Below are 22239 nucleotides of genomic sequence, written 5' to 3' on the forward strand. Positions count from 1 at the left end.
TCTTTCTGTGTTGCCTCTTCAACCCACCCACCCACCCCTCTTTCTGTGTTGCCTCTTTCAACCACCCACCCACCCCTCTCTGTGTTGCCTCTTCCTCCCACCCACCCCTTTTTCTGTGTTGCCTCTTCCTCCTACCCACCCACCCCTCTTTTTGTGTTGCCTCTTCCTCCCACCCACCCCTCTTTCTGTGTTGCCTCTTCCTCCCACCCACCCACCCCTCTCTGTGTTGCCTCTTCCTCCCACCCACCCAGCCACCCCTCTCTGTGTTGCCTCTTCCTCCCACCCACCCAGCCACCCCTCTCTGTGTTGCCTCTTCCTCCCACCCACCCCTCTTTCTGTGTTGCCTCTTCCTCCCACCCACCCACCCCTCTTTCTGTGTTGCCTCTTCCTCCCACCCACCCATCCCTCTTTCTGTGTTGCCTCTTCCTCCCACCCACCCACCCCTCTTTCTGTGTTGCCTCTTCCTCCCACCCACCCCTCTTCCTGTGTTGCCTCTTCCTCCCACCCACCCATCTTTCTGTGTTGCCCCTTCCTCCCACCCACCCACCCATCTTTCTGTGTTGCCCCTTCCTCCCACCCACCCACCCATCTTTCTGTGTTGCCCCTTCCTCCCACCCACCCACCCATCTTTCTGTGTTGCCTCTTCCACCCACCCACCCACCCCTCTTTCTGTGTTGCCTCTTCCACCCACCCACCCCTCTTTCTGTGTTGCCTCTTCCACCCACCCACCCACCCCTCTTTCTGTGTTGCCTCTTCCACCCACCCACCCACCCCTCTTTCTGTGTTGCCTCTTCCACCCACCCACCCCTCTTTCTGTGTTGCCTCTTCCACCCACCCACCCACCCCTCTTTCTGTGTTGCCTCTTCCACCCACCCACCCACCCCTCTTTCTGTGTTGCCTCTTCCACCCACCCACCCCTCTTTCTGTGTTGCCTCTTCCACCCACCCACCCCTCTTTCTGTGTTGCCTCTTCCTCCCATCCACCCCTCTTTCTGTGTTGCCTCTTCCATCCCTCTTTCTTTCTGTGTTGCCTCTTCCACCCACCAACCCCTCTTTTCTGTGGTGCCTCTTCCACCCACCCCTCTTTCTGTGTTGCCTTTTCCACCCACCCCTCTTTCTGTGTTGCCTCTTCCACCCACCCACCCCTCTTTCTGTGTTGCCTCTTCCACCCACCCACCCCTCTTTCTGTGTGGCCCCTTCCTCCCTCCCACCCACCCCTCTTTCTGTGTGGTCCCTTCCTCCCTCCCACCCACCCCTCTTTCTGTGTGGTCCCTTGCTCCGTCCCACCCACCCCTCTTTCTGTGTGGCCTCTTCCTCCCTCCCACCCCTCTTTATGTGTGGCCTCTTCCTCCCACCCACCCCTCTTTCTGTGTTGCCTCTTCCTCCCACCCACCCACCCCTCTTTCTGTGTTGCCTCTTTCTCCCTCCCACCCACCCACCCCTCTTTCTGTGTTGCCTCTTTCTCCCGAAACACCCACTCACCCCTCTTTCTGTGTTGCCTCTTCCTCCCACCCACCCACCCCTCTTTCTGTGTTGCCTTTTCCTCCCACCCACCCACCCCTCTTTCTGTGTTGCCTCTTCCTCCCACCCACCCACCCCTCTTTCTGTGTTGCCTCTTCCTCCCACCCACCCACCCCTCTTTCTGTGTTGCCTCTTCCTCCCACCCACCCACCCCTCTTTCTGTGTTGCCTCTTCCTCCGACCCACCCACCCCTCTTTCTGTGTTGCCTCTTCCTCCCACCCACCCACCCCTCTTTCTGTGTTGCCTCTTCCTCCCACCCACCCACCCCTCTTTCTGTGTTGCCTCTTCCTCCCACCCACCCACCCCTCTTTCTGTGTTGCCTCTTCCTCCCACCCACCCACCCCTCTTTCTGTGTTGCCTCTTCCTCCCACCCACCCACCCCTCTTTCTGTGTTACCTCTTCCTCCCACCCACCCACCCCTCTTTCTGTGTTGCCTCTTCCTCCCACCCACCCACCCCTCTTTCTGTGTTGCCTCTTCCTCCCACCCATCCACCCCTCTTTCTGTGTTGCCTCTTCCTCCCACCCATCACCCCTCTTTCTGTGTTGCCTCTTCCTCCCAGCCACCCACCCCTCTTTCTGTGTTGCCTCTTCCTCCCACCCACCCCTCTTTCTGTGTTGCCTCTTCCTCCCACCCACCCACCCCTCTTTCTGTGTTGCCTCTTCCACCCACCCCTCTGTCTGTGTTGCCTCTTCCTCCCACCCACCCACCCCTCTGTCTGTGTTGCCTCTTCCTCCCACCCACCCACCCCTCTGTCTGTGTTGCCTCTTCCTCCCACCCACCCACCCCTCTGTCTGTGTTGCCTCTTCCTCCCACCCACCCACCCCTCTGTCTGTGTTGCCTCTTCCTCCCACCCACCCACCCCTCTGTCTGTGTTGCCTCTTCCTCCCACCCACCCACCCCTCTTTCTGTGTTGCCTCTTCCTCCCACCCACCCACCCCTCTTTCTGTGTTGCTTCTTCCTCCCACCCACTTACCCCTCTTTCTGTGTTGCTTCTTCCTCCCACCCACCCACCCCTCTTTCTGTGTTGCTTCTTCCTCCCACCCCTCTTTCTTTGTTGCCTCTTCCTCCCACCCCTCTTTCTTTGTTGCCTCTTCCTCCCACCCACCCCTTTTCTGTCTTGCCTCTTCCACCCACCCACGCCTTTCTGTGTTGCCTCTTCAACCCACCCACCCACCCCTCTTTCTGTGTTGCCTCTTTCAACCACCCACCCACCCCTCTCTGTGTTGGCTTTTCCTCCCACCCACCCCTTTTTCTGTGTTGCCTCTTCCTCCTACCCACCCACCCCTCTTTTTGTGTTGCCTCTTCCTCCCACCCACCCACCCCTCTTTCTCTGTTGCCTCTTCCTCCCACCCACCCACCCCTCTTTCTGTGTTGCCTCTTCCTCCCACCCACCCACCCCTCTTTCTGTGTTGCCTCTTCCTCCCACCCACCCACCCCTCTTTCTGTGTTGCCTCTTCCTCCCACCCACCCACCCCTCTTTCTGTGTTGCCTCTCCCTCCCACCCACCCACCCCTCTTTCTGTGTTGCCTCTCCCTCCCACCCACCCACCCCTCTTTCTGTGTTGCCTCTCCCTCCCACCCACCCACCCCTCTTTCTGTGTTGCCTCTCCCACCCACCCACCCCTCTTTCTGTGTTGCCTCTTCCACCCACCCACCCCTCTTTCTGTGTTGCCTCTTCCACCCACCCACCCCTCTTTCTGTGTTGCCTCTTCCACCCACCCCTCTTTCTGTGTTGCCTCTTCCACCCACCCCTCTTTCTGTGTTGCCTCTTCCACCCACCCCTCTTTCTGTGTTGCCTCTTCCACCCACCCCTCTTAATGTGTTGCCTCTTCCAGCTACCCACCCCTCTTTCTGTGTTGCCTCTTCCACCTACCCACCCCTCTTTCTGTGTTGCCTCTTCCACCTACCCACCCCTCTTTCTGTGTTGCCTCTTCCACCCACCCACCCCTCTTTCTGTGTTGCCTCTTCCACCCACCCACCCCTCTTTCTGTGTTGCCTCTTCCACCCACCCACGCCTTTCTGTGTTGCCTCTTCCACCAATCCACCCCTCTTACTGTTTGGCCTTTTCCGTACCCCACCCCTCTTTCTGTGTGGCCCTTCCTCCCTCCCACCCACCCCTCTTTCTGTGTGGCCTCTTCCTTCCTCCCTCCCACCCACCCCTCTTTCTGTGTGGCCTCTTCCTTCCTCCCTCCCACCCACCCCTCTTTCTGTGTGGCCTCTTCCTCCCTCCCACCCACCCCTCTTTCTGTGTGGCCTCCTCCTCCCTCCCACCCACCCCTCTTTCTGTGTGGCCTCTTCCTCCCACCCACTCCTCTTTCTGTGTTGCCTTTTCCACCCACCCACCCCTCTTTCTGTGTTGCCTCTTCCACCCACCCACACCTTTCTGTGTTGCCTCTTCCACCCACCCACCCACCCCTCTTTCTGTGTTGCCTCTTCCACCCTCCCACCCCACTTTCTGTGTTGCCTCTTCCACCCACCCACCCACCCCACTTTCTGTGTTGCCTCTTCCACCCACCCACCCACCCACCCACCCACCCCACTTTCTGTTTTGCCTCTTCCACCCACCCACCCCACTTTCTCTTTTGCCTCTTCCACCCACCCACCCCACTTTCTGTGTTGCCTCTTCCACCCACTCACCCACCCCTCTTTCTGTGTTGCCTCTTCCACCCACCTACCCCTCTTTCTGTGTTGCCTCTTCCTCCCACCAACCCGCCCCTTCCACTTTCTAGTATGCCTATTCCTCCCACTCCTTCCTCTTTCTGTGTTGCCTCTTCCACTTACCCACCCTCTCACCCCTCTTTCTGTGTTGCCTCTTCCACCCACCCCTCTTTCTTAGTTGCCTCTTCCACCCACCCCTCTTTCTTAGTTGTCTCTTCCTCCCACCCACCCATCTTTCTGTGTTGCCTCTTCCTCCCACCCACCCACCCCTCTTCCTGTGTTGCCTCTAACTCCCACCCATCTTTCTGTGTTGCCCCTTCCTCCCACCCACCCACCCACCCCTCTTTCTGTGTGGCCTCTTCCTCCCACCCACCCCTCTTTCTGTGTTGCCTTTTCCACCCACCCACCCCTCTTTCTGTGTTGCCTCTTCCACCCACCCACACCTTTCTGTGTTGCCTCTTCCACCCACCCACCCACCGACCCCTCTTTCTGTGTTGCCTCTTCCACCCACCCACCTCTCTTTCTGTGTTGCCTCTTCCACCCACCCACCTCTCTTTCTGTGTTGCCTCTTCCACCCACCCACCCCTCTTTCTGTGTTGCCTCTTCCACCCACCCCTCTTTCTCTGTTGCCTCTTCCACCCACCCCTCTTTCTGTGTTGCCTCTTACACCCACCCACCCACCCCTCTTTCTGTGTTGCCTCTTCCACCCACCCACCCCTCTTTCTGTGTTGCCTCTTCCACCCACCCACCCCTCTTTCTGTGTTGCCTCTTCCACCCACCCACCCCTCTTTCTGTGTTGCCTCTTCCACCCACCCACCCAACCCTCTTTCTGTGTTGCCTCTTCCACCCACCCACCCACCCCTCTTTCTGTGTTGCCTCTTCCACCCACCCACCCCTCTTTCTGTGTTGCCTCTTCCACCCACCCACCCACCCACCCCTCTTTCTGTGTTGCCTCTTCCACCCACCCACCCACCCCTCTTTCTGTGTTGCCTCTTCCACCCACCCACCCTACCCTCTTTCTGTGTTGCCTCTTCCACCCACCCACCCCTCTTTCTGTGTTGCCTCTTCCACCCACCCACCCACCCCTCTTTCTGTGTTGCCTCTTCCACCCACCCACCCCTCTTTCTGTGTTGCCTCTTCCATTCACCCACCCACCCCTCTTTCTGTGTTGCCTCTTCCATTCACCCACCCCTCTTTCTGTTGCCTCTTCCACCCACCCACCCCTCTTACTGTGTTGCCTCACCCACCCACCCCTCCCTCTCTGTGTTGCCTCTTCCACCCACCCCTCTTTCTGTGTTGCCTCTTCCACCCACCCACCCCTCTTTCTGTGTTGCCTCTTCCTCCCACCCACCCCTCTTTCTGTGTTGCCTCTTCCACCCACCCACCCACCCCTCTTTCTGTGTTGCCTCTTCCACCCACCCACCCACCCCTCTTTCTGTGTTGCCTCTTCCACCCACCCACCCACCCCTCTTTCTGTGTTGCCTCTTCCACCCACCCACCCACCCCTCTTTCTGTGTTGCCTCTTCCACCCACCCACCCACCCCTCTTTCTGTGTTGCCTCTTCCACCCACCCACCCACCCACCCCTCTCTGTGTTGCCTCTTCCACCCACCCACCCACCCCTCTCTGTGTTGCCTCTTCCACCCACCCCTCTTTCTGTGTTGCCTCTTCCACCCACCCCTCTTTCTGTGTTGCCTCTTCCACCCACCCCTCTCTGTGTTGCCTCTTCCACCCACCCCTCTTTCTGTGTTGCCTCTTCCACCCACCCCTCTTTCTGTGTTGCCTCTTCCACCCACCCCTCTTTCTGTGTTGCCTCTTCCACCCACCCCTCTTTCTCTGTTGCCTCTTCCACCCACCCCTCTTTCTGTGTTGCCTCTTACACCCACCCACCCCTCTTTCTGTGTTGACTCTTCCACCCACCCACCCCTCTTTCTGTGTTGCCTCTTCCACCCACCCACCCCTCTTTCTGTTGCCTCTTCCACCCACCCACCCCTCTTTCTGTGTTGCCTCCTCCTCCCATCCCTCTTTCTGTTGCCTCTTCTACCCACCCACCCACCCCTCTTTCTGTGTTGCCTCTTCCACCCACCCACCCCTCTTTCTGTGTTGCCTCTTCCACCCACCCACCCCTCTTTCTGTGTTGCCTCTTCCACCCACCCACCCCTCTTTCTGTGTTGCCTCTTCCGCCCACCCCTCTTTGTGTTGCCTCTTCCACCTACCCGCCCACCCCTCTTTCTGTGTTGCCTCTTCCTCCCACCCACACACCCCTCTTTCTGTGTTGCCTCTTCCTCCCACCCCTCTTTCTGTGTTGCCTCTTCCTCCCACCCCTCTTTCTGTGTTGCCTCTTCCTCCCACCCACCCACCCCTCTTTCTGTGTTGCCTCTTCCTCCCACCCCCCCACCCCTCTTTCTGTGTTGCCTCTTCCTCCCACCCCCCCACCCCTCTTTCTGTGTTGCCTCTTCCTCCCACCCACCCACCCCTCTTTCTGTGTTGCCTCTTCCTCCCACCCACCCACCCCTCTTTCTGTGTTGCCTCTTCCACCCACCCACCCCTCTTTCTGTGTTGCCTCTTCCACCCACCCACCCCTCTTTCTGTGTTGCCTCTTCCACCCACCCCTCTTTCTGTGTTGATTCTTCCACCCACCCACCCCTCTTTCTGTGTTGCCTCTTCCTCCCACCCACCCCTCTTCCTGTGTTGCCTCTTACACCCACCCACCCACCCCTCTTTCTGTGTTGCCTCTTCCACCCACCCACCCACCCCTCTTTCTGTGTTGCCTCTAACTCCCACCCACCCACCCATCTTTCTGTGTTGCCCCTTCCTCCCACCCACCCACCCACCCCTCTTTCTGTGTTGCCTCTTCCACCCACCAACACCTTTCTGTGTTGCCTCTTCCACCCACCCACCCACCGACCCCTCTTTCTGTGTTGCCTCTTCCTCCCACCCACCCACCCCTCTTTCTGTGTTGCCTCTTCCTCCCACCCACCCACCTCTCTTTCTGTGTTGCCTCTTCCACCCACCCACCCCTCTTTCTGTGTTGCCTCTTCCACCCACCCCTCTTTCTCTGTTGCCTCTTCCACCCACCCCTCTTTCTGTGTTGCCTCTTACACCAACCCACCCCTCTTTCTGTGTTGCCTCTTCCACCCACCCACCCCTCTTTCTGTTTTGCCTCTTCCACCCACCCACCCACCCCTCTTTCTGTGTTGCCTCTTCCACCCACCCACCCACCCCTCTTTCTGTGTTGCCTCTTCCACCCACCCGCCCACCCCTCTTTCTGTGTTGCCTCTTCCACCCACCCGCCCACCCCTCTTTCTGTGTTGCCTCTTCCACCCACCCGCCCACCCCTCTTTCTGTGTTGCCTCTTCCACCCACCCGCCCACCCCTCTTTCTGTGTTGCCTCTTCCACCCACCCGCCCACCCCTCTTTCTGTGTTGCCTCTTCCACCCACCCGCCCACCCCTCTTTCTGTGTTGCCTCTTCCACCCACCCGCCCACCCCTCTTTCTGTGTTGCCTCTTCCACCCACCCGCCCACCCCTCTTTCTGTGTTGCCTCTTCCACCCACCCACCCTTCTTTCTGTGTTGCCTCTTCCATTCACCCACCCCTCTTTCTGTTGCCTCTTCTACCCACCCACCCCTCTTACTGTGTTGCCTCACCCACCCACCCCTCCCTCTCTGTGTTGCCTCTTCCACCCACCCACCCCTCTTTCTGTGTTGCCTCTTCCACCCACCCACCCACCCCTCTTTCTGTGTTGCCTCTTCCACCCACCCACCCACCCCTATTTCTGTGTTGCCTCTTCCACCCACCCGCCCACCCCTCTTTCTGTGTTGCCTCTTCCACCCACCCGCCCACCCCTCTTTCTGTGTTGCCTCTTCCACCCACCCGCCCACCCCTCTTTCTGTGTTGCCTCTTCCACCCACCCGCCCACCCCTCTTTCTGTGTTGCCTCTTCCACCCACCCACCCACCCCTCTTTCTGTGTTGCCTCTTCCACCCACCCACCCACCCCTCTTTCTGTGTTGCCTCTTCCACCCACCCACCCACCCCTCTTTCTGTGTTGCCTCTTCCATTCACCCACCCACCCCTCTTTCTGTGTTGCCTCTTCCACCCACCCACCCACCCCTCTTTCTGTGTTGCCTCTTCCACCCACCCACCCACCCCTCTTTCTGTGTTGCCTCTTCCACCCACCCACCCCTCTTTCTGTGTTGCCTCTTCCACCCACCCACCCACCCCTCTTTCTGTGTTGCCTCTTCCACCCACCCACCCACCCCTCTTTCTGTGTTGCCTCTTCCATTCACCCACCCACCCCTCTTTCTGTGTTGCCTCTTCCATTCACCCACCCCTCTTTCTGTTGCCTCTTCCACCCACCCACCCCTCTTACTGTGTTGCCTCACCCACCCACCCCTCCCTCTCTGTGTTGCCTCACCCACCCACCCCTCCCTCTCTGTGTTGCCTCTTCCACCCACCCCTCTTTCTGTGTTGCCTCTTCCACCCACCCACCCCTCTTTCTGTGTTGCCTCTTCCACCCACCCCTCTTTCTGTATTGCCTCTTCCTCCCACCCACCCCTCTTTCTGTGTTGCCTCTTCAACCCACCCACCCACCCCTCTTTCTGTGTTGCCTCTTTCAACCACCCACCCACCCCTCTGTGTTGCCTCTTCCACCCACCCCTCTTTCTCTGTTGCCTCTTCCACCCACCCACCCACCCTTCTTTCTGTGTTGCCTCTTCCACCCACAAACCCCTCTTTCTGTGTTGCCTCTTCCACCCACCCACCCACCCCTCTCTGTGTTGCCTCTTCCACCCACCCCTCTTTCTGTGTTGCCTCTTCCACCCACCCACCCACCCCTCTGTGTTGCCTCTTCCACCCACCCACCCACCCCTCTGTGTTGCCTCTTCCACCCACCCACCCACCCCTCTGTGTTGCCTCTTCCACCCACCCACCCACCCCTCTCTGTGTTGCCTCTTCCACCCACCCACCCACCCCTCTCTGTGTTGCCTCTTCCACCCACCCACCCCTCTCTGTGTTGCCTCTTCCACCCACCCACCCACCCCTCTCTGTGTTGCCTCTTCCACCCACCCCTCTCTGTGTTGCCTCTTCCACCCACCCACCCCTCTCTGTGTTGCCTCTTCCACCCACCCCTCTCTGTGTTGCCTCTTCCACCCACCCCTCTTTCTGTGTTGCCTCTTCCACCCACCCCTCTTTCTGTGTTGCCTCTTCCACCCACCCCTCTTTCTGTGTTGCCTCTTCCACCCACCCACACCTTTCTGTGTTGCCTCTTCCACCCACCCCTCTTTCTGTGTTGCCTCTTCCACCCACCCCTCTTTCTCTGTTGCCTCTTCCACCCACCCCTCTTTCTGTGTTGCCTCTTACACCCACCCACCCCTCTTTCTGTGTTGCCTCTTACACCCACCCACCCCTCTTTCTGTGTTGCCTCTTCCACCCACCCACCCCTCTTTCTGTTGCCTCTTCCACCCACCCACACCTCTTTCTGTGTTGCCTCTTCCACCCACCCACCCCTCTTTCTGTTGCCTCTTCCACCCACCCACCCCTCTTTCTGTGTTGCCTCTTCCACCCACCCACCCCTCTTTCTGTGTTGCCTCTTCCACCCACCCACCTTTCTGTGTTGCCTCTTCCACCCACCCACCCCTCTTTCTGTATTGCCTCTTCCATTCACCCACCCACCTCTTTCTGTGTTGCCTCTTCCACCCACCCCTCTTTCTGTGTTGCCTCTTCCACCCGCCCACCCCTTTCTGTGTTGCCTCTTCCACCCACCCACCCCTCTTTCTGTGTTGCCTCTTCCTCCCACCCACCCACCTCTCTTTCTGTGTTGCCTCTTCCACCCACCCACCCCTCTTTTTGTGTTGCTTCTTCCACACACCCACCCACCCCTCTTTCTGTGTTGCCTCTTCCGCCCACCGCTCTTTCTGTGTTGCCTCTTCCACCTACCCTCCCACCCCTCTTTCTGTGTTGCCTCTTCCACCTACCCTCCCACCCCTCTTTCTGTGTTGCCTCTTCCTCCCACCCACCCACCCCTCTTTCTGTGTTGCCTCTTCCTCCCACCCACCCACCCCTCTTTCTGTGTTGCCTCTTCCTCCCACCCACCCACCCCTCTTTCTGTGTTGCCTCTTCCTCCCACCCACCCACCCCTCTTTCTGTGTTGCCTCTTCCACGCACCCACCCCTCTTTCTGTGTTGCCTCTTCCACCCACCCACCTCTCTTTCTGTGTTGCCTCTTCCACCCACACACCCCTCTTTCTGTGTTGCCTCTTCCACCCACCCCTCTTTCTGTATTGCCTCTTCCATTCACCCACCCACCTCTTTCTGTGTTGCCTCTTCCACCCACCCCTCTTTCTGTGTTGCCTCTTCCACCCGCCCACCCCTTTCTGTGTTGCCTCTTCCACCCACCCACTCCTCTTTCTGTGTTGCCTCTTCCTCCCACCCACCCACCCCTCTTTCTGTGTTGCCTCTTCCTCCCACCCACCCACCCCTCTTTCTGTGTTGCCTCTTCCTCCCACCCACCCACCCCTCTTTCTGTGTTGCCTCTTCCTCCCACCCACCCACCCCTCTTTCTGTGTTGCCTCTTCCACCCACACACCCCTCTTTCTGTGTTGCCTCTTCCACCCACCCCTCTTTCTGTATTGCCTCTTCCATTCACCCACCCACCTCTTTCTGTGTTGCCTCTTCCACCCACCCCTCTTTCTGTGTTGCCTCTTCCACCCGCCCACCCCTTTCTGTGTTGCCTCTTCCACCCACCCACTCCTCTTTCTGTGTTGCCTCTTCCACCCACCCACCCACCCCTCTTTCTGTGTTGCCTCTTCCACCCACCCACCCACCCCTCTTTCTGTGTTGCCTCTTCCACCCACCCACCCACCCCTTTTTCTGTGTTGCCTCTTCCACCCACCCACCCACCCCTTTTTCTGTGTTGCCTCTTCCACCCACCCACCCCTCTTTCTGTGTGGCCCCTTCCTCCCTCCCACCCAACCCTCTTTATGTGTGGCCTCTTCCTCCCACCCACCCACCCCTCTTTCCTTGTTGCCTCTTCCACCCACCCACCCACCCCTCTTTCTGTGTTGCCTCTTCCTCCCACACACCCTCCCACCCCTCTTTCTGTGTTGCCTCTTCCTCCCACCCACCCCTCTTTCTGTGTTGCCTCTTCCTCCCACCCACCCCTCTTTCTGTGTTGCCTCTTCCTCCCACCCACCCCTCTTTCTGTGTTGCCTCTTCCACCCACCCCTCTTTTTCTGTTGCCTCTTCCACCCACTCCTCTTTCTTAGTTGCCTCTTCCACCCACCCACCCCTCTTTCTGTGTTGCCTCTTCCACCCACCCATCCCTCTTTCTGTGTTGCCTCTTCCTCCCACCCACCCACCCCTCTTTCTATGTTGCCTCTTCCTCCCACCCACCCCTCTTTCTGTGTTGCCTCTTCCTCCCACCCACCCACCTCTCTTTCTGTGTTGCCTCTTCCTCCCACCCACCCACCCCTCTTTCTGTGTTGCCTCTTCCTCCCATCCACCCACCCCTCTTTCTGTGTTGCCTCTTCCTCCCACCCACCCACCCCTCTTTCTGTGTTGCCTCTTCCACCCACCCACCCCTCTTTCTGTGTTGCCTCTTCTACCCACCCACCCCTTTTTCTGTGTTGCCTCTTCCACCCACCCACCCACCCACCCCTGTTTCTGTTGCCTCTTCCACCCACCCACCCCTCTTTCTGTGTTGCCTCTTCCACCCACCCACCCACCCCTCTCTGTGTTGCCTCTTCCACCCACCCACCCACCCCTCTCTGTGTTGCCTCTTCCACCCACCCACCCACCCCTCTCTGTGTTGCCTCTTCCACCCACCCACCCACCCCTCTCTGTGTTGCCTCTTCCACCCACCCACCCACCCCTCTCTGTGTTGCCTCTTCCACCCACCCACCCACCCCTCTCTGTGTTGCCTCTTCCACCCACCCACCCCTCTCTGTGTTGCCTCTTCCACCCACCCCTCTTTCTGTATTGCTTCTTCCACCCACCCACCCACCCCTCTTTCTGTGTTGCCTCTTCCACCCACCCACCCCTCTTTCTGTGTTGCCTCTTCCACCCACCCACCCACCCCTCTTCCTGTGTTGCCACTTCCACCCACCGACCCACCCCTCTTTCTGTGTTGCCTCTTCCACCCACCCCTCTTTCTGTGTTGCCTCTTCCACCCACCCACCCACTCCTCTTTCTGTGTTGCCTCTTCCACCCACCCACCCACTCCTCTTTCTGTGTTGCCTCTTCCCCCCACCCACCCACCCCTCTTTCTGTGTTGCCTCTTCCCCCCACCAACCCACCCCTCTTTCTGTGTTGCCTCTTCCACCCACCCCTCTTTCTGTGTTGCCTCTTCCACCCACCCACCCCTCTTTCTGTGTTGCCTCTTCCACCCACCTACCCACCCCTCTTTCTGTGTTGCCTCTTCCACCCACCCACCCACCCCTCTTTCTGTGTTGCCTCTTCCACCCACCCACCCACCCCTCTTTCTGTGTTGCCTCTTCCACCCACCCACCCCTCTTTCTGTGTTGCCTCTTCCACCCACCCACCCACCCACCCCTCTTTCTGTGTTGCCTCTTCCACCCACCCACCCCTCTCTGTGTTGCCTCTTCCACCCACCCCTCTTTCTGTGTTGCCTCTTCCACCCACCCCTCTCTGTGTTGCCTCTTCCACCCACCCCTCTCTGTGTTGCCTCTTCCACCCACCCCTCTTTCTGTGTTGCCTCTTCCACCCACCCATCTTTCTGTGTTGCCTCTTCCACCCACCCACCCCTCTTTCTGTGTTGCCTCTTCCACCCACCCCTCTTTCTCTGTTGCCTCTTCCACCCACCCCTCTTTGTGTGTTGCCTCTTACACCCACCCACCCCTCTTTCTGTGTTGTCTCTTCCACCCACCCACCCCTCTTTCTGTGTTGTCTCTTCCACCCACCCACCCCTCTTTCTGTGTTGCCTCTTCCACCCACCCACCCCTCTTTCTGTGTTGCCTCCTCCTCCCACCCCTCTTTCTGTTGCCTCTTCCACCCACCCACCCCTCTTTCTGTGTTGCCTCTTCTACCCACCCACCCCTCTTTCTGTGTTGCCTCTTCCACCCACCCACCCCTCTTTCTGTGTTGCCTCTTCCACCCACCCACCCCTCTTTCTGTGTTGCCTCTTCCACCCACCAACGCCTTTCTGTGTTGCCTCTTCAACCCACCCACCCACCCCTCTTTCTGTGTTGCCTCTTCAACCCACCCACCCACCCCTCTTTCTGTGTTGCCTCTTTCAACCACCCACCCACCCCTCTCTGTGTTGCCTCTTCCTCCCACCCACCCCTTTTTCTGTGTTGCCTCTTCCTCCTACCCACCCACCCCTCTTTTTGTGTTGCCTCTTCCTCCCACCCACCCCTCTTTCTGTGTTGCCTCTTCCTCCCACCCACCCACCCCTCTCTGTGTTGCCTCTTCCTCCCACCCACCCAGCCACCCCTCTCTGTGTTGCCTCTTCCTCCCACCCACCCAGCCACCCCTCTCTGTGTTGCCTCTTCCTCCCACCCACCCCTCTTTCTGTGTTGCCTCTTCCTCCCACCCACCCACCCCTCTTTCTGTGTTGCCTCTTCCTCCCACCCACCCACCCCTCTTTCTGTGTTGCCTCTTCCTCCCACCCACCCATCCCTCTTTCTGTGTTGCCTCTTCCTCCCACCCACCCACCCCTCTTTCTGTGTTGCCTCTTCCTCCCACCCACCCCTCTTCCTGTGTTGCCTCTTCCACCCACCCACCCCTCTTTCTGTGTTGCCTCTTCCACCCACCCCTCTTTCTCTGTTGCCTCTTCCACCCACCCCTCTTTGTGTGTTGCCTCTTACACCCACCCACCCCTCTTTCTGTGTTGTCTCTTCCACCCACCCACCCCTCTTTCTGTGTTGTCTCTTCCACCCACCCACCCCTCTTTCTGTGTTGCCTCTTCCACCCACCCACCCCTCTTTCTGTGTTGCCTCCTCCTCCCACCCCTCTTTCTGTTGCCTCTTCCACCCACCCACCCCTCTTTCTGTGTTGCCTCTTCTACCCACCCACCCCTCTTTCTGTGTTGCCTCTTCCACCCACCCACCCCTCTTTCTGTGTTGCCTCTTCCACCCACCCACCCCTCTTTCTGTGTTGCCTCTTCCACCCACCCACGCCTTTCTGTGTTGCCTCTTCAACCCACCCACCCACCCCTCTTTCTGTGTTGCCTCTTCAACCCACCCACCCACCCCTCTTTCTGTGTTGCCTCTTTCAACCACCCACCCACCCCTCTCTGTGTTGCCTCTTCCTCCCACCCACCCCTTTTTCTGTGTTGCCTCTTCCTCCTACCCACCCACCCCTCTTTTTGTGTTGCCTCTTCCTCCCACCCACCCCTCTTTCTGTGTTGCCTCTTCCTCCCACCCACCCACCCCTCTCTGTGTTGCCTCTTCCTCCCACCCACCCAGCCACCCCTCTCTGTGTTGCCTCTTCCTCCCACCCACCCAGCCACCCCTCTCTGTGTTGCCTCTTCCTCCCACCCACCCCTCTTTCTGTGTTGCCTCTTCCTCCCACCCACCCACCCCTCTTTCTGTGTTGCCTCTTCCTCCCACCCACCCACCCCTCTTTCTGTGTTGCCTCTTCCTCCCACCCACCCATCCCTCTTTCTGTGTTGCCTCTTCCTCCCACCCACCCACCCCTCTTTCTGTGTTGCCTCTTCCTCCCACCCACCCCTCTTCCTGTGTTGCCTCTTCCTCCCACCCACCCATCTTTCTGTGTTGCCCCTTCCTCCCACCCACCCACCCATCTTTCTGTGTTGCCCCTTCCTCCCACCCACCCACCCATCTTTCTGTGTTGCCCCTTCCTCCCACCCACCCACCCATCTTTCTGTGTTGCCTCTTCCACCCACCCACCCACCCCTCTTTCTGTGTTGCCTCTTCCACCCACCCACCCCTCTTTCTGTGTTGCCTCTTCCACCCACCCACCCACCCCTCTTTCTGTGTTGCCTCTTCCACCCACCCACCCACCCCTCTTTCTGTGTTGCCTCTTCCACCCACCCACCCACCCCTCTTTCTGTGTTGCCTCTTCCACCCACCCCTCTTTCTGTGTTGCCTCTTCCACCCACCCACCCACCCCTCTTTCTGTGTTGCCTCTTCCACCCACCCACCCACCCCTCTTTCTGTGTTGCCTCTTCCACCCACCCCTCTTTCTGTGTTGCCTCTTCCACCCACCCACCCCTCTTTCTGTGTTGCCTCTTCCTCCCATCCACCCCTCTTTCTGTGTTGCCTCTTCCATCCCTCTTTCTTTCTGTGTTGCCTCTTCCACCCACCAACCCCTCTTTTCTGTGGTGCCTCTTCCACCCACCCCTCTTTCTGTGTTGCCTTTTCCACCCACCCCTCTTTCTGTGTTGCCTCTTCCACCCACCCACCCCTCTTTCTGTGTTGCCTCTTCCACCCACCCACCCCTCTTTCTGTGTGGCCCCTTCCTCCCTCCCACCCACCCCTCTTTCTGTGTGGTCCCTTGCTCCGTCCCACCCACCCCTCTTTCTGTGTGGCCTCTTCCTCCCTCCCACCCCTCTTTATGTGTGGCCTCTTCCTCCCACCCACCCCTCTTTCTGTGTTGCCTCTTCCTCCCACCCACCCACCCCTCTTTCTGTGTTGCCTCTTTCTCCCTCCCACCCACCCACCCCTCTTTCTGTGTTGCCTCTTTCTCCCTCCCACCCACCCACCCCTCTTTCTGTGTTGCCTCTTCCTCCCACCCACCCACCCCTCTTTCTGTGTTGCCTTTTCCTCCCACCCACCCACCCCTCTTTCTGTGTTGCCTCTTCCTCCCACCCACCCACCCCTCTTTCTGTGTTGCCTCTTCCTCCCAGCCACCCACCCCTCTTTCTGTGTTGCCTCTTCCTCCCACCCACCCCTCTTTCTGTGTTGCCTCTTCCTCCCACCCACCCACCCCTCTTTCTGTGTTGCCTCTTCCTCCCACCCCTCTGTCTGTGTTGCCTCTTCCTCCCACCCACCCACCCCTCTGTCTGTGTTGCCTCTTCCTCCCACCCACCCACCCCTCTGTCTGTGTTGCCTCTTCCTCCCACCCACCCACCCCTCTGTCTGTGTTGCCTCTTCCTCCCACCCACCCACCCCTCTTTCTGTGTTGCTTCTTCCTCCCACCCACCCACCCCTCTTTCTGTGTTGCTTCTTCCTCCCACCCACCCACCCCTCTTTCTGTGTTGCTTCTTCCTCCCACCCCTCTTTCTTTGTTGCCTCTTCCTCCCACCCCTCTTTCTTTGTTGCCTCTTCCTCCCACCCACCCCTTTTCTGTCTTGCCTCTTCCACCCACCCACGCCTTTCTGTGTTGCCTCTTCAACCCACCCACCCACCCCTCTTTCTGTGTTGCCTCTTTCAACCACCCACCCACCCCTCTCTGTGTTGGCTTTTCCTCCCACCCACCCCTTTTTCTGTGTTGCCTCTTCCTCCTACCCACCCACCCCTCTTTTTGTGTTGCCTCTTCCTCCCACCCACCCACCCCTCTTTCTCTGTTGCCTCTTCCTCCCACCCACCCACCCCTCTTTCTGTGTTGCCTCTTCCTCCCACCCACCCACCCCTCTTTCTGTGTTGCCTCTTCCTCCCACCCACCCACCCCTCTTTCTGTGTTGCCTCTTCCTCCCACCCACCCACCCCTCTTTCTGTGTTGCCTCTTCCTCCCACCCACCCACCCCTCTTTCTGTGTTGCCTCTTCCTCCCACCCACCCACCCCTCTTTCTGTGTTGCCTCTTCCTCCCACCCACCCACCCCTCTTTCTGTGTTGCCTCTCCCTCCCACCCACCCACCCCTCTTTCTGTGTTGCCTCTCCCTCCCACCCACCCACCCCTCTTTCTGTGTTGCCTCTCCCACCCACCCACCCCTCTTTCTGTGTTGCCTCTTCCACCCACCCACCCCTCTTTCTGTGTTGCCTCTTCCACCCACCCACCCCTCTTTCTGTGTTGCCTCTTCCACCCACCCCTCTTTCTGTGTTGCCTCTTCCACCCACCCCTCTTTCTGTGTTGCCTCTTCCACCCACCCCTCTTTCTGTGTTGCCTCTTCCACCCACCCCTCTTAATGTGTTGCCTCTTCCAGCTACCCACCCCTCTTTCTGTGTTGCCTCTTCCACCTACCCACCCCTCTTTCTGTGTTGCCTCTTCCACCTACCCACCCCTCTTTCTGTGTTGCCTCTTCCACCCACCCACCCCTCTTTCTGTGTTGCCTCTTGCACCCACCCACCCCTCTTTCTGTGTTGCCTCTTCCACCCACCCACGCCTTTCTGTGTTGCCTCTTCCACCAATCCACCCCTCTTACTGTTTGGCCTTTTCCGTACCCCACCCCTCTTTCTGTGTGGCCCTTCCTCCCTCCCACCCACCCCTCTTTCTGTGTGGCCTCTTCCTTCCTCCCTCCCACCCACCCCTCTTTCTGTGTGGCCTCTTCCTCCCTCCCACCCACCCCTCTTTCTGTGTGGCCTCCTCCTCCCTCGCACCCACCCCTCTTTCTGTGTGGCCTCTTCCTCCCACCCACTCCTCTTTCTGTGTTGCCTTTTCCACCCACCCACCCCTCTTTCTGTGTTGCCTCTTCCACCCACCCACACCTTTCTGTGTTGCCTCTTCCACCCACCCACCCACCCCTCTTTCTGTGTTGCCTCTTCCACCCACCCACCCCACTTTCTGTGTTGCCTCTTCCACCCACCCACCCACCCCACTTTCTGTGTTGCCTCTTCCACCCACCCACCCACCCACCCCACTTTCTGTTTTGCCTCTTCCACCCACCCACCCCACTTTCTCTTTTGCCTCTTCCACCCACCCACCCCACTTTCTGTGTTGCCTCTTCCACCCACTCACCCACCCCTCTTTCTGTGTTGCCTCTTCCACCCACCTACCCCTCTTTCTGTGTTGCCTCTTCCTCCCACCAACCCGCCCCTTCCACTTTCTAGTATGCCTATTCCTCCCACTCCTTCCTCTTTCTGTGTTGCCTCTTCCACTTACCCACCCTCTCACCCCTCTTTCTGTGTTGCCTCTTCCACCCACCCCTCTTTCTTAGTTGCCTCTTCCACCCACCCCTCTTTCTTAGTTGTCTCTTCCTCCCACCCACCCATCTTTCTGTGTTGCCTCTTCCTCCCACCCACCCACCCCTCTTCCTGTGTTGCCTCTAACTCCCACCCATCTTTCTGTGTTGCCCCTTCCTCCCACCCACCCACCCCTCTTTCTGTGTGGCCTCTTCCTCCCACCCACCCCTCTTTCTGTGTTGCCTTTTCCACCCACCCACCCCTCTTTCTGTGTTGCCTCTTCCACCCACCCACACCTTTCTGTGTTGCCTCTTCCACCCACCCACCCACCGACCCCTCTTTCTGTGTTGCCTCTTCCACCCACCCACCTCTCTTTCTGTGTTGCCTCTTCCACCCACCCACCTCTCTTTCTGTGTTGCCTCTTCCACCCACCCACCCCTCTTTCTGTGTTGCCTCTTCCACCCACCCCTCTTTCTCTGTTGCCTCTTCCACCCACCCCTCTTTCTGTGTTGCCTCTTACACCCACCCACCCACCCCTCTTTCTGTGTTGCCTCTTCCACCCACCCACCCACCCCTCTTTCTGTGTTGCCTCTTCCACCCACCCACCCCTCTTTCTGTGTTGCCTCTTCCACCCACCCACCCCTCTTTCTGTGTTGCCTCTTCCACCCACCCACCCACCCCTCTTTCTGTGTTGCCTCTTCCACCCACCCACCCAACCCTCTTTCTGTGTTGCCTCTTCCACCCACCCACCCAACCCTCTTTCTGTGTTGCCTCTTCCACCCACCCACCCACCCCTCTTTCTGTGTTGCCTCTTCCACCCACCCACCCCTCTTTCTGTGTTGCCTCTTCCACCCACCCACCCACCCCTCTTTCTGTGTTGCCTCTTCCACCCACCCACCCACCCCTCTTTCTGTGTTGCCTCTTCCACCCACCCACCCTACCCTCTTTCTGTGTTGCCTCTTCCACCCACCCACCCCTCTTTCTGTGTTGCCTCTTCCACCCACCCACCCACCCCTCTTTCTGTGTTGCCTCTTCCACCCACCCACCCACCCCTCTTTCTGTGTTGCCTCTTCCATTCACCCACCCCTCTTTCTGTGTTGCCTCTTCCATTCACCCACCCCTCTTTCTGTTGCCTCTTCCACCCACCCACCCCTCTTACTGTGTTGCCTCACCCACCCACCCCTCCCTCTCTGTGTTGCCTCTTCCACCCACCCCTCTTTCTGTGTTGCCTCTTCCACCCACCCACCCCTCTTTCTGTGTTGCCTCTTCCACCCACCCCTCTTTCTGTATTGCCTCTTCCTCCCACCCACCCCTCTTTCTGTGTTGCCTCTTCCACCCACCCACCCACCCCTCTTTCTGTGTTGCCTCTTCCACCCACCCACCCACCCCTCTTTCTGTGTTGCCTCTTCCACCCACCCACCCACCCCTCTTTCTGTGTTGCCTCTTCCACCCACCCACCCACCCCTCTTTCTGTGTTGCCTCTTCCACCCACCCACCCACCCCTCTTTCTGTGTTGCCTCTTCCACCCACCCACCCCTCTTTCTGTGTTGCCTCTTCCACCCACCCACCCACCCCTCTTTCTGTGTTGCCTCTTCCACCTACCCACCCACCCCTCTCTGTGTTGCCTCTTCCACCCACCCACCCACCCACCCCTCTCTGTGTTGCCTCTTCCACCCACCCACCCACCCCTCTCTGTGTTGCCTCTTCCACCCACCCCTCTTTCTGTGTTGCCTCTTCCACCCACCCCTCTCTGTGTTGCCTCTTCCACCCACCCCTCTTTCTGTGTTGCCTCTTCCACCCACCCCTCTTTCTGTGTTGCCTCTTCCACCCACCCCTCTTTCTGTGTTGCCTCTTCCACCCACCCCTCTTTCTGTGTTGCCTCTTCCACCCACCCCTCTTTCTCTGTTGCCTCTTCCACCCACCCCTCTTTCTGTGTTGCCTCTTACACCCACCCACCCCTCTTTCTGTGTTGACTCTTCCACCCACCCACCCCTCTTTCTGTGTTGCCTCTTCCACCCACCCACCCCTCTTTCTGTTGCCTCTTCCACCCACCCACCCCTCTTTCTGTGTTGCCTCCTCCTCCCATCCCTCTTTCTGTTGCCTCTTCTACCCACCCACCCACCCCTCTTTCTGTGTTGCCTCTTCCACCCACCCACCCCTCTTTCTGTGTTGCCTCTTCCACCCACCCACCCCTCTTTCTGTGTTGCCTCTTCCACCCACCCACCCCTCTTTCTGTGTTGCCTCTTCCGCCCACCCCTCTTTGTGTTGCCTCTTCCACCTACCCGCCCACCCCTCTTTCTGTGTTGCCTCTTCCTCCCACCCACACACCCCTCTTTCTGTGTTGCCTCTTCCTCCCACCCCTCTTTCTGTGTTGCCTCTTCCTCCCACCCCTCTTTCTGTGTTGCCTCTTCCTCCCACCCACCCACCCCTCTTTCTGTGTTGCCTCTTCCTCCCACCCCCCCACCCTTCTTTCTGTGTTGCCTCTTCCTCCCACCCACCCACCCCTCTTTCTGTGTTGCCTCTTCCTCCCACCCACCCACCCCTCTTTCTGTGTTGCCTCTTCCACCCACCCACCCCTCTTTCTGTGTTGCCTCTTCCACCCACCCACCCCTCTTTCTGTGTTGCCTCTTCCACCCACCCCTCTTTCTGTGTTGATTCTTCCACCCACCCACCCCTCTTTCTGTGTTGCCTCTTCCTCCCACCCACCCCTCTTCCTGTGTTGCCTCTTACACCCACCCACCCACCCCTCTTTCTGTGTTGCCTCTTCCACCCACCCACCCACCCCTCTTTCTGTGTTGCCTCTAACTCCCACCCACCCACCCATCTTTCTGTGTTGCCCCTTCCTCCCACCCACCCACCCACCCCTCTTTCTGTGTTGCCTCTTCCACCCACCCACACCTTTCTGTGTTGCCTCTTCCACCCACCCACCCACCGACCCCTCTTTCTGTGTTGCCTCTTCCTCCCACCCACCCACCCCTCTTTCTGTGTTGCCTCTTCCTCCCACCCACCCACCTCTCTTTCTGTGTTGCCTCTTTCAACCACCCACCCACCCCTCTCTGTGTTGGCTTTTCCTCCCACCCACCCCTTTTTCTGTGTTGCCTCTTCCTCCTACCCACCCACCCCTCTTTTTGTGTTGCCTCTTCCTCCCACCCACCCACCCCTCTTTCTCTGTTGCCTCTTCCTCCCACCCACCCACCCCTCTTTCTGTGTTGCCTCTTCCTCCCACCCACCCACCCCTCTTTCTGTGTTGCCTCTTCCTCCCACCCACCCACCCCTCTTTCTGTGTTGCCTCTTCCTCCCACCCACCCACCCCTCTTTCTGTGTTGCCTCTTCCTCCCACCCACCCACCCCTCTTTCTGTGTTGCCTCTTCCTCCCACCCACCCACCCCTCTTTCTGTGTTGCCTCTTCCTCCCACCCACCCACCCCTCTTTCTGTGTTGCCTCTCCCTCCCACCCACCCACCCCTCTTTCTGTGTTGCCTCTCCCTCCCACCCACCCACCCCTCTTTCTGTGTTGCCTCTCCCACCCACCCACCCCTCTTTCTGTGTTGCCTCTTCCACCCACCCACCCCTCTTTCTGTGTTGCCTCTTCCACCCACCCACCCCTCTTTCTGTGTTGCCTCTTCCACCCACCCCTCTTTCTGTGTTGCCTCTTCCACCCACCCCTCTTTCTGTGTTGCCTCTTCCACCCACCCCTCTTTCTGTGTTGCCTCTTCCACCCACCCCTCTTAATGTGTTGCCTCTTCCAGCTACCCACCCCTCTTTCTGTGTTGCCTCTTCCACCTACCCACCCCTCTTTCTGTGTTGCCTCTTCCACCTACCCACCCCTCTTTCTGTGTTGCCTCTTCCACCCACCCACCCCTCTTTCTGTGTTGCCTCTTGCACCCACCCACCCCTCTTTCTGTGTTGCCTCTTCCACCCACCCACGCCTTTCTGTGTTGCCTCTTCCACCAATCCACCCCTCTTACTGTTTGGCCTTTTCCGTACCCCACCCCTCTTTCTGTGTGGCCCTTCCTCCCTCCCACCCACCCCTCTTTCTGTGTGGCCTCTTCCTTCCTCCCTCCCACCCACCCCTCTTTCTGTGT

This window comes from Triturus cristatus, chromosome 1_1 (genome assembly GCF_964204655.1).
Source record: "Triturus cristatus chromosome 1_1, aTriCri1.1, whole genome shotgun sequence".
NCBI lineage: Eukaryota > Metazoa > Chordata > Amphibia > Caudata > Salamandridae > Triturus > Triturus cristatus.